Source organism: Dipodomys merriami, unplaced genomic scaffold, assembly GCF_024711535.1.
Source record: "Dipodomys merriami isolate MVZ:Mamm:240054 unplaced genomic scaffold, mDipMer1.0.p SCAF_48, whole genome shotgun sequence".
Taxonomy (NCBI): Eukaryota; Metazoa; Chordata; class Mammalia; order Rodentia; family Heteromyidae; genus Dipodomys; species Dipodomys merriami.
The window spans coordinates 10649658-10662082 of NW_027206046.1; the positions used below are offsets into that span (position 1 = coordinate 10649658).

Below are 12425 nucleotides of genomic sequence, written 5' to 3' on the forward strand. Positions count from 1 at the left end.
TGATCACCTCATGGTGAACACTTCCTCCCTATGATAAGCACTTCCTTCTAATGGTGAGCACTACCCCCCTATAATGAGCACTTCCCCTCTGTGATGAGCACCTCCTCCCTATGATGAGCACTTTCTCCCTAAGATGAGCACTTCCTCCCTATGGTGAGAACTTCCCCTTTGTGGTGAATACTTCCTTCCTATGATGAACCTTTGTATTCTGTAGTATTTCCTCTCTATTTCAGCTCCAAAATCTTCCTTCTTTTATCTTTTAATCAGAAACCTATCTCCACTATAGCTTTCCCAAGTATAGAAGAGAATAGGGTTATAAAATCCTGGTGGAGGAGGCCAAGGATCAAGGCCAAGGCAGGCCTGCCTCAAAATCTGTCATTCTCCTGTGACTCCACCCACAAAATCAAAAGTTTTAACCTCAAAGGCCCTTTTTGTATTCACTGCTCACAAATTTATAGAAATCTCTACTTAACACTCACACTTAGCATGTATACACTTTGCTTCATTTTAGCCTTTCTGTGGACTTGTAAAATGCAACTGCTAATATATCTTAATAATTAAGAATGACTAAAACAATTTCTTGTACTTACATTATAGTGACAGATGAATTCTGAAGGTTTACCATCATTGTTTATAATGATGAGCACATGAATATATAGAAATACCTAGGTATTTCTATGTAAGTGAAACACACAGAGCATGACTTATTTTAAAAGTTCTGTTATTAGAGAAACAAAACTCTACTTTGAACATCTGCCCACCCAGTATTTATGGCTGTTGAAAGAATTTAAAATGGCAAATTCTTAATAATGATGAATTATCCCTTTACCCCTAGAAAGGACTTGGTTCTGAAAATCCATCAAGGCCCTACTGAAATAAAGAACTAAATGTTTCCATCATGTTTGTCTTCTACACCCCAAAATGTAATTTACAATGCTTTATTCTATGACCTAAAAAGTGTCATTTATCCATTAAGTAAAAAGTTTATCTTTGCTGTTAAAAACTAAGATAATAATTAGCTGAGCTAAGACTAAAAAGCAAACTGAAAACCAAGCACAAAACATTCAAAGAAAATATTACTTTTTAGATATCTGGAATTACATTTCTTATTTTTACATGATCCTATCTTATTAACAGATTCTAAGCCAATAATATCACACACAAAAAACACTGAATTAGCAATCATGCTTACTTTAGAATTCACAATCCATAACCCATTTTTCAAACAGTGTTGGTTCCCCACCCCTCCACTCTTGTGCCTTTTATCCCCATAGGCTAGGACAAGCCTAAGCAAGCATTCTGAAATTGCCAGGGGGTAGGTGGCAGAATTTGCTTCTGACCACTGAAATACTCTCATTGTTTACACGCTAGCCACACCACTGAGAGAGTGACCTCTTTCCAACACTGACAAGTGAGCATAAACAATCCTGCTGACTTTGATTGGTGGTTCACAGGGTTTGTGACCTTGAATGACATTGCTGGTAGATTCTGATTGACAGGCTGAAATTCTGCAGACCACCTCTAGTACACATGCCCAATCCCCCAAAATTAGCCCTTATCATTTTGAAAAACTATTGTGTTCCCCAAACATGGACTAAATATAAATATAAACCAAAATAATGCCTATAGGTATTAAACACACCCTTAGAAAATAAAAAAAAAACCTGATCTAAAGATCCTATAGTCATTGACAGACCCAATGATGCATGCAGACTTTAAAGCAAATATCAGAATTGAATGGGAGAGATTCAGGCAGCCATTGAAACTGTGTTGTCTACAGAATACCAAACATTCATGTATATGGAGCCTCTGGATGGTCCTTGACACACAAACAAAATGTCTAGTGCCTGGATAAAGATGTCATTTTCCTCTGGTTGCTAAGGTATACTGAAAGAAAACTCCCATCCCTGGCTGAGGCCCTGATCCTATATGAGTCTGAGTTAAACAGGGGTGATGGAGCCCTTTGCACTATTCTAGTGATTCGAAAATACACTGACTTCCACCCAGCACTCTACAGAAAATCTGTATCTCCCTTTAATAAATTTTCAAATAAATTTTCAAATAAAAAGTCTTTGTTCTTAAATACATTTAAAATGCTTATAACTTATCAATAAAAAGTGAACTACTTATACTTCTGGTATGGAAGAATGATGTACTCAACCCTGGCTTCTACAGAAACTGTAAATGCAGAGTGGGTGAATTTCAAAACTAAAACCTTCCCAGTATAAAGAAAACAAAAATAAAACAACAGCAATTGGGACATAGTAACAAATTTTTGGAAATCATAAAGTAGTTGGAGGAGTTGAAAAACCTGCCAACTAAAAACCTGTAAAACATGTAAGAAGACACCAGTTCCCTCAACATCATCTCGGGAAGGTTCAGGAATTAGCGGCCCCTGGTACCATAAAACAAAGAAGGGGCCCTGGAAATGAATGAATGTTGGCATAAGAAGCATCAGAGTCCTTAGCTTCCTCCCAGCCAACCAGCCTTCTCCCACCCTACCAAGAAGTCACTTTTTGGGGCAAGAACACTGCAGAAGAAGCAGAAGAGTAAAAGACAACTCTAATCCCTGAATAGTACACTCCCAGCTTTCTGATGCCACTCAGCCGAGATACTGCTGACAGCACAAACAGACCTCTCTGTCACAGGTCAGGTTTCCTGAGAGACAAACTGAAGATTTGTGAGTAGAAACTATGTTGAAAATGGTCTTAAGAACAATGTCTGTGAAGGATTAAAGGAAGAAGGACTAGACTGACAAGAAGGTGAAATATTGATAATGAATGATTCGGTCAGCTCCAAAATTGGGATGGCCATTCTAGAGTTGTCCATACAGAAGCAGAAGGCCAGACTTTTGTGCTCCTATTTCAATGAGTTATAACATTTGGGTTGCTATCTTCAGCTAGAAGGAAGACTTAGCTAAGAACTATCTGTTGAAAATAACAGAAATAGCAGGAAGATTGGTTCAGTCCTCAAAGAGAAAGGATACATGAAGAACCAATTCTAGGATGAGTAAGGTACCACCACTGTCCTTGTCAATCTCACACCTGTCAATCATCAGAATAGAAAACATACTTACATAGGCTGGTAACTAAATAACTATAACAAAGTAAGTTGCATGCTCACCATATTATAGGACCAAAGGTTAGAAGAATTCTGGGACCAAGTAAAGAAATGGAAGTGTAGAGGCCCTGGAGTTTCTTTTCAGATTAAGAACATGAACTGGATATGAACAGATACACAGCAATGTGTCCCTGGGAGAAGTATGGGAGAATGAACAGATGGAAGACTACAAAAAAGTATGGGTAACTGGGTGCCAGTGGCTCACGACTATAATCCTAGCTACTCAGAAGGCTGAGATCTGAGGATCATGGTTCAAAGCCAGCCCAGGCAAGAAAGTCCGTGAAACTCTTATCTCCAATAAACCACCAGAAAACAGGAAGTGGTGCTGTAGCTCAAATAGTAGAGCACTAGCATTGAACTGAAGAGCTGAGGGACAGCACTCAGGCCCAGAGTTCAAGCCCCAGGACTGACCAAAAAAAAAAAAAAAAAAAAAACCAGAAGTATGGGTAATAATCAAGTCTAATGGGGTAAGTAATGAAACAGTTAAGAGTAAGGAGGTTAAGTCTCTAAAGAATGGAAAAATGGAAATGGAAAAACCTGCTCTGTGCAAGGAGCTATTCAAGGTTTTTGGGATTTTTTTGGGGGGTGGGGTCCGGTTGTGGGGCCTGAACTCTGAGCCTTGGTGCTATCCCTCAGCTCTTCAGCTCAAGGCTAGCACTCTACCACTTGAGCCACAGTACCACTTCTGGCTTTTTTTTTTTCTGCTTATGTGGTGCTGAGGAATCGAACCCAGGGTCTCAAGCATGCAAGGCGAGCGCTCTACCACTGAGCCACCTTCTCAGCCCCGCTATTCAAGGTTTTTAAGCAGGCAAAGAAAATGACAAATGCCAGTTTCCAGTTTCCAAATGTTACTATTAGTGATTACAGTAAAGACTGAAACTGGGAAACGTGAATAGACAGAAAATTTATTAAGTTGAAGAAAGCAGTATGTCATAGGAATGCATCCTGAGGACTCAGTTTTAATTCTCCTTCTGCCATGTACCAGCTAGAAAACCTTGCAAAGACTACTTAACCTCTCTAATATTTCAGTTTCTTTTCTGATAAATATGAGCTACTAATACCTACTTTAGAAGATTTGAGGTAAAATGAGATAATATATATTTATATAGCACCTTTCCAATGAAGTGCTTATTAAATGAAATCTGAAAGGTAGTGGCAACAATAGCCAAGTGCTGTGGACTGGAATTATCCTGCAAGCAGGAAGAAAGGGAAAGGGGGGAGACTGGAAGCACTGTGAAAGTATCAAGAGCCAGGGGCTGGGAAGGTAGCTCAGTGGTAGAGTGCTTTCCTTGCATGCATGAGGCCCTGGGTTCAATTCCTCAGTACCACATAAGCAGAAAAGGCCAGACGTGGCATTATGGCTAAAGTGGTAGAGTGCTAGCCTTGAGCTGAAGAGCTGAGGGATAGCACCCAGGCCCAAAGTTCAAGCATGCCTGACAAAAAAAAAAAAAAAAAAAAAGAATCAAGAGCCAGGCACCAGTGGCTCACACCTGTAATCCTAGCTGCTCAGGAGACTGAGATCTGAGGATCACTGTTCAAAGCCAGCCAAGGCAGGAAAGTCTGTGAGACTTTTATCTCCAATTAACCACCAGAAAACTGTGACACTGTGGCTCAAGTGATAGAGCACTAGCCTTGAGCTGAAAGATGGCGCCCAGGCCCAGAGTTCAAGTCCCAAGACCAACAACAACAAAAAAATTAAGAATAATTGGTTTGGTCTATGAAAAGAGAAGAAAATAGATTCAATAACATCTTTATGGCTTTGACCTAGAACAATGTTAATCTTATTGCCAGAATGATGGTTAAGGAAATTTCACACGATTTTAAAACATTTGTTTTTAAGAGTATCCACATTTTTGGTCAAACATTATTCATGTTGAGTCTAGAAGCGTATTTGGGGATCTGTGTTCAATTCTTGAATCTGCAGACTGGGTAAAGAAGATTGTCTTCCCCCAATGTAAATGGGCCTTAGCCAGTCAGCTAGAGGCTGAATGACATGGTCACTTCCTACAGGAAAAACAGAGGAGGAGGCAACAATGCTGGATAAGAAATGTACTCATTACCTTCTCATGTAACTGTAACCCCTCTGTACAGTATTTTCACAATTTAAAAAAACTTAATTTTAAAAATAAGAGTGCTTTTTGACTGGCATCTCAACATTTTACCTTTGGATTCAAACTGAAATATTGGTGCTTTCTTGAAATACTTTAGAATGTAAATACTATTTATATCCATGTTACAAAACAGAATTTTAAGAAGGAATGGGTAATGTGTACTGGGTATCAAAAATACTTTTCTCACTGTTGTAATAAAATAACTGACAGAACAACTTAAAAGGGCAAACATTTGTTTAATCTCATCATTTCAGATATTTCAGCCCAGTCTTCAGCTCTGTTGATCCGGGGCTCGTGGTGAGGTAGAACATCATCGAGGCAGAAGCTTGTGGAGGAGGAGACATGATCAAAAGAAAAAAGAGAGAAAAGGTACCTAAGGGCCAAAAGGAAATAGAGAGAAAAGAGACTATAATGGCCAGAAACAAGAGACCCCCCAAGCATCCATCCTGAGTTATCTACTTCTTCCAGGTAGGCCTTACATTGTACATTTCTAGAACCTCCTAAAACAGCACCACCAACTAGAGACTAAGCCCCTAACACATGAGTCTTTTGGGGGGAACACTTACTATGCAAACTGCTAAAGCATCCATACAGCAAAGTGAAAATTAAAGATCTATAAGAAAACTGAAGGTTGGGCTTGGCTTAAAAAACTTAACAGATCTAGGAAACTTAATTGCTACCTAAGTGGTTCAATAAACTTTCATATTAAGCTAGAAAATACTTTTAAGATAGTATCACAGATGAACATTAAATGCCAAAATCACATAAAAATGCATGTGTGACAGATCCATGAAGAATTGTATAGCTGGTATTCATCTACCACACAAAACATTTCTCAGAATAGGATTTTAGTCCTAGCAGGAATGGTTGTGGTAGATCTCTAACTTCCCATTGCTGGTATAACAAATTTGATACAGTAGAATTTATCCTTACATAAATTTAGAAGCTTAGAAGCAGCAAGTCCAAACCAGTATGTATATACATGATTGCATTAAGAATCGTTCTGGAACATTTCCCCTTCTCAAGACCCCTATGTTAATAATAATTGCAAAGTCATGTTTTTGTCATATTACATTCACATTCTAGGAATTACATTAATTCTAAGAATTAATATGTATATATTTTAGAAGGACTTCACACAGCTACCAAAGTTGGTAATGTAAGGACTATGTCAAAATACCCACCCTAACATATCAGCTAACTAACTTATCATCAGCCTATATTCTAAACTAAATTGTCCAAACTCAAGGATCTGAAAGAAAAACACCCTCCAATAAAAGAAAACAGGAGACATCTTAAGAAAGATAATGGACAATTGTGGAAGGCCTGTCACTTAGCAGGAGCTGTAAGCCAATCAGATGTTCCGTCAGAAGGCAAAGCAAGAGAGAGAGAGCCCTGCCTAATTGGATTGGTTGTCCTAACAGGCCAAAAGTCAACAAGTCAGAATGAAAAATATACTCAATTCAGCTACCTGGAATTGGCTGTAAAAAGGATGTAATAAAATAGGTCAATTTTCTTAGACTAGTAAGAGGGTCCAAAACCAAATGGACTGAATCTTCTGTCTTATGTGACTGACTGTCACTTTGTGACACTCAAGGTGGGGGAATCTATCTTGTCTTTAAAGAGTTAAAACCCATTACATGAATATATTCATATATTCATTTTAAAACTCCTTCCTAACTACTTTCAATGAAATTTGTTATGAGTTTGACCAATTGTGCTCATTCTTGCCCTACCTCCTCTCAATCGTGTGTGCATGCACACATACATGCATATGCACAGCAACACACACACACACACACACACACACACACACACACACACACACACACACACACACACACACAATCATCCTCTTTTTATGTTAATATTGTTCCCATGCCAATTTTCAGTTAGGTACAGTCTAGATTTTCCTTCTTTTCAGGATGCCATTATATTTCATGCAGCCACCACACTGCATGCAATTATGTTTTTATCTGTCTATATCAGGATAATTGTTTTGTAGCAGATTAAATATTTGTGATTTAAGTGGGGCCCAGCCTTGATCATGAACTCCCACTTTTGGCTAGTTGTAACATATTAAAATGATCATGGTAGAGGTAGAAATGGATACTTTGGGAAATGGCTTCATGTTACTAACCTTGATCTGAATCCCTAGTTAACTCTCTTAGAAAATATTTACAGAGCACTCACTGTACAAGGCACTATCTACCTAAGTCCTTATTTTTAAGACTCTCACAACAGAAATCAGCAGAAACAGAAAGAGAGCATCTCACACTGCTCAGCTTCATCATATGAATCAAGCATACTGGTCGTGTGTGCTATAATGGGTTGAAGAGTATCCTCCACACCCCAAATTTACATCCACGAAGAACTCCAAAATAGTTCCTTATTTCAGTATTAGGTCTTCATGGATGTAACTTACAAATTCTAAGTTGTCCTAGATTTAGGGTAGTTCAAAATCCAAGGACCTATTGAGGTCACTGCTGTCTTGGTAATAAAAATAAGAGCATATCCTATTATCCAAGTCTTTTAGTACACATATTTCCAGGGTTTTTTTCCTAGCTTTCCACTAGCTTTTGCAAAGTAATTGCTTATTCCTGCTTCAGTAGTGTTGATGTTCTATCTACAAGCCTTTGCTTTGTGTCCTTTTCCTCCCTGACATGATAATGGCATTCCCACTGGGATATTTCCCTGTTAAGTCAGTAATCTTCATACTTATCTTTGGCCAATAAGTCTTTCGGTGTATTGTAGCTAAAGAAAACATTTATAGAAAACTACTATTTAGTAGTAGCTGAAATGGCCATTTCCTATTCCTATTACTGATTATGTGTTTGAATACATATGCCAAGTTGAGCGAATGTTTAATCCCTTCTGCTCCACATAAAACACAGACCTGACCAACTAACTTAACATTCAGTTATGAAAGGTTAAAAAATGCTGCCGACCCACTAGAGGCTGATAAATCTGCAAAGGATAATTAGCCAAATCATCCTCAAACAGGTGACAAGAGCACTTTCTGAAAGTATTCTATCCTCTAGGAAAAGTGTACAAGTTCCTTCCTCCCAACATGGCCCCAAATCAAGGAAAAACCCAATATTCAGAATTATCTTAGGAGCAAAGACCACATCTAGTCATGAATGCTCAAGGGACTGGGATGGGTTATTAGAATTGGAGCAATGAGAATGGTATCTCCACACTAAGCCCCATGAGGCCTTAACTACATTGACCTTAGGTTGAACAATAATCCTAGGTAGAGGAAGGGGCTGAGCCAACTGAGGATGAAGTGCTTCAGTTTCACAAAGGTAAGGGAAGAATCCAGATGGTTCATCACAAAATGCAGGAGAGTCAAACAGCCTTGCTTATCAACAGGCTCAGATTTCTCTCTATAGCCAAATCAAGAATGAGCCAACTTAGTAGTTGTAGCCAAATGATCAGAATTAGAGCAGAAATCAAGTGTCAAGTGACATCCCAAACTCTTGAGGTTAAGGGTCAGTTTGCTCTTCTGCGTGAATTTCTCTTTATTTCTGCCCCTTCCTATTCTCAGCTTCCTTTTCTACAATCATCATAATAGCTGGTGTGTACTAAGAATTTCTATATGACTGAACTTTTTTTTCTTGCAGGACTGGAGCTTGAACTTAGGGCCTCAGGCTTGTTAGTCATGTGCTCTACTGCTAAACCGTAACTACAGCCCTTTTGTGACTGCTTATTTTTGTGACAGAATCTCAATTCCAGCCTGAGCAGATGACTGGACTACAATCTACGTGTTTTAGGATTTCTGTCATAGCTGGGATTACAGGTGCACACCACAAAACCCAGCTGCTTTTCACTGAGATGGAGTCTAGTGAGCTTTTCTGTCCAGCTGAGCTGGAACTATGATCTTCCTGATCTCAGTCACCCACAGAGCCAAGAAAAGTATGCACCATCAGTTGAAAAGGTATCTCGTGTATTACCAGGCTGATTATCAGTCTTAGTTTTCCCAATCTCAGCCTCCCAAATAGCTAAGCTTACAGGCATGGGCCACTAGTGATCCACCCCTGTTCTAGAACTCTTAGATGTATTTACTTGCATAATACTACTATTGTATTGGGTTTCATAATGTCCATTTGCAATATACAGATGATAAAAATCAGAATGCTAAGAGATTACCCAACTGGCCAAGAGTCACACAGCTAGCCAATGAAAACACAGAAGTGGGTCTCCATGGGCCACAGAGCAGTGATACTCTACTTCCTCTCCAACAATAACAGTGTCATCTTCCACACTCCTTTTTTTTTTCTGTCAGTCATGGGGCTTGAACTCTGGGCCTGGGTGCTGTCCCTCAGCTCTTCAGCTCAAGGCGAGCATTCTATCACTTGAGCTACAGCGCCACTTCCAGTTTTCTAGTGGTTTATTGGAGATAGGAGTCTCATGGTCTTTCCTGCCCGGGCTGGCTTTGAACCATAATCCTCAGATCTCAGCCTCCTGAGTATCTAGGATTACAGGCTTGAGCCACCAGCACCCAGCATCTTCGACACTCTTAATGTCTGGTAGGAACCTTTAGATGTCATCCTGGAATTCATAATAGTCAGTCTTAGCATGAATCCTGAATACAAGAGTATATGCATGAAGAGCACAGGGACAGCGCCCAAGCCCAGAGAGTTCAAACCCCATGACCAACCAAAAAAAAAAAGAGAGAGAGAGAGAGAGAGAGAGAGAGTATGTGCATGAATGTATGTGCGTATTTGGGGAGGGGGCTATGATAAGAGAACAATAAATTTGACCCATTCACATCAGATATTGCTATGATTCTATGTATTGGCAGGATCCCAGACTACAAACCAAATGAGCCAGATCACAGCAGATATAAGAAACCCTGTTTTATTTACCACAAATCCAAAAAGCATTGCAACCTCTCTGAGAAGCCTAATTTGGAATCCAAGAGGAAAAAAAAAAAAACCACCTTGGAAACAGAGATAAAATCAATAGGAAGGTGGATCTTTCAAGAGTCCCTGGGTACATAAAAAGAAAACGCAGCAGCAGGACATGCTGGAGGGTTGTCTTCCATGGCTGAAGTGTCTACAACTGACCAACAAGGTAAATCAAATCTGCTGCCAATACATTCTTTTGCTGTCCAGATAAAACGGCAGACTAAGCTGGTGAACTTTCACCCTTCACCCGCGCTCTTCAAGCCAAAGTACAGATTAAAAAAAATCAATAACCCCAATCGATGGGAAAATATTTTTAGTCTCTAACTGAACGATATGTTTTGACAAGGCCAAAGAGGAGCACAAAAGAATGGCAAAAGATAAAAGACAGAAAATTAGGAATTTGCTTTATTGGGTGAGGTAGAATCACCAATCACTTTCTTCTCCCCCCACCCAACCCCGCACTGACATTCGTCTAAATTATCTCACAGCTAGGAAATAAAGTGTAAGGAGATGAATTTATAAAATGGCATGATTCACCGCCAAGCACCTTAAAACCTATTATTGCTACCATTTTCTGTTGCCATTTCCAAGAAAGCAATCTAGAGAAATGCTCATGTTCAGAACAGATTCAAAGGAAAGAGCATTTCCCCAAAGTGAAAGGCAGAACAATGGAACAACAGAGCCTACTGCCCCCACCCCTACCCAGAGATCACATCTGATACTAAACACGTCAGAGAAGGTTTAACATCTCCCCAATTTGCCTCCATTTTCTCTCAAAATATCCACTGTTTTTCATAACCCAATACCCTTGAGGTCTTTTCATAACTGAGCAAATTAAACACATAATATCACCCTGTCTTCTGGCCCCTTAAGCAGTAATTTATTTTTATACCTAGCCTGAGCCAGTTATAGTTTCAAAAATTATTTTGTGGTTTTTTTCCTCTATTGAATAAAACTGATAAAGAGATATGAGATTCTGAATAAAATCAACAGAAATTACCCGGCAATTTTTTTTGTACAGGAAAATCTTGAACAAAGAGAATAGCCAAACAATCGATTAACATTTTCAATTGTTTATTTCAGAAACAGCAACTGGTAAATAGATAAGATTTGTGGTATTCAAAAATCTATGTAAATCCAATAGACTGATAGTTGAAATAGCAGCAACCAATTTTACTTATTAATTCATCCTCCACCCCCAATATCAATACCCTATCTGCTATTTGATAGCCTTTGGAGCAAATTTGATGACTATCATTTTACTACAATTCCCTGTTTTTCCTTCCACTAGAAAGAAAACACAGTCAGGCTAATGCAGCCAATTCAATCCACAAAAATCAGTCAATTCAGTATAATTCAGTACAGTCAATTCAGTACAGCTAAACCCATGGCTTGATTTTATATATTTTGACAGTCAAATCATCCATTGAAAGCTACTTTTTACTTCTGACCAACTTTATACTCAGTAAGTTGTTTGGGTATTAAAATCAACATGGCTGCATAGTTAGTAGCCATCATTCTGGCAAAGACTGGGAGTCATTCATCTCACACTCAGCCTTGTACATGCAGATTTTATTTACCACGTGATAGATACTGCTACTATCACTTACAGACATTTCCTGATGCACTCACATTTTTGAAAATAGAAACAATGTACATCCCTATCTGTATTTATAAAAAATCCTGCAACACTTGCTTCTGTTTCTTCAGCATTTAGTATATACCAAGCCATCTGTAGTTAGTATTTTTACAAACTGAATTTCCTTTGTCCTTAGCATCAATCTCCATTCACCCCAAATTACAAAAGAGAAATATAGGGAGCAATTGCTGATGATTACACCAGCTTAAGTAGTAGAGACAAGAAATACATTTCTGATTCTTATGTCTACACTACTATGTAATTCCTCTATATGTCTACACTACTATGTAATTCCACTATAGAGGAAATGGAGTTCATCAGATTAACTATCTACAGTAGTTAGAATAACCACAAAATTATAGTTGACAAGAGTATTTCATTCACAAGCCATTCTGTCTTATACAAATGAGCATGAAAGACATTTTTAATTTGTCATTACTCACAATAGATATTCACTAAGCATCTTTAGTTCTGAGGTATTTACATGGCCACTCTTCCATATATAGCCAGAGGAATTTAAATCAACATACAATAAAAATATCTGCACATCCAACTCACTGCCATATTATTCACAACAGCCAAGCTATGGAAACAGCCTAGCAGCACATCAACTGATAAATGAATGTATATTATACATACAATTTT

At 38.6% G+C, this 12425-nt stretch overlaps 1 long non-coding RNA gene across 2 annotated transcripts in view; it reads right to left on the minus strand.

Moving 5' to 3' along the window:
• Positions 1-5500: 5500 nt before the first annotated feature.
• Positions 5501-12425, minus strand: part of LOC138809040 (uncharacterized) — a 132314-nt gene continuing 125389 nt past the window's right edge. For both annotated transcript variants that reach the window (XR_011366673.1, XR_011366672.1), the window contains exon 4: positions 5501-5604. This is a non-coding gene — a long non-coding RNA (uncharacterized lncRNA). The remainder of the gene's footprint in view (positions 5605-12425) is intronic.